Raw genomic sequence first — 723 nt, forward strand, 5'->3', positions numbered from 1 at the left:
AGTACCATCTGTGAGTACTATTTACTTTTTATATCAATTATTTATCTTTATATCAATTTTTATATAAGTAGCTTTTATATATGCAAACCACTTTATTTTTTTATTATTTGAAGGGAAAAAGAATAGCATGGTCCTAGTGGCGTTGACACAGCGCTCATCACTGTAAGGTAAAGGTCGGGGGTTCGAATCCAGCGGCCCTGCATTCGAACCCGACATACTTACAAATGGGCTTTTTTTTCAAAAACACCGGCAACCCGAGGGTTGATATAACCTCTGCTGTTGCGAACCCTCGTTAAAAAAAAAAGAAAAAAAATCCTGATGTCGCTGTTGCCATCTGCCATCTGCTGCTGTCCTGAAGGATCAATAAGTTAGATTAGATTAATTTCAAATCTAGAATAATTAGTAATAATAACAAACCAATCTTGAGTATCTTTTAAATTAATATAATTTTTACAATTAATGTCCCATAAAGATTTGTATGAATAAATTAAAAATTTAGTGATTTTTAATTTAACATTTTAATTATTTTGAATTTAATTTTATAATTTTAAAGAAAGTAAAACAAAATCAAGAAGTTTTTATAGCATAAATATTTTATTGGGATTTGTGAGAACATGTTAATTTAAATATTGTCTTAAGTACATAAGAACAATACTGTTTGAGCTAATTTAAAAAACAAATATGTTTAAATTTCATAAAACGTCCTCTTTAAATTTAAACACG

This window comes from Cimex lectularius, unplaced genomic scaffold (assembly GCF_000648675.2).
Source record: "Cimex lectularius strain Harlan isolate CLEC.00 unplaced genomic scaffold, Clec_2.1 scaffold241, whole genome shotgun sequence".
NCBI lineage: Eukaryota > Metazoa > Arthropoda > Insecta > Hemiptera > Cimicidae > Cimex > Cimex lectularius.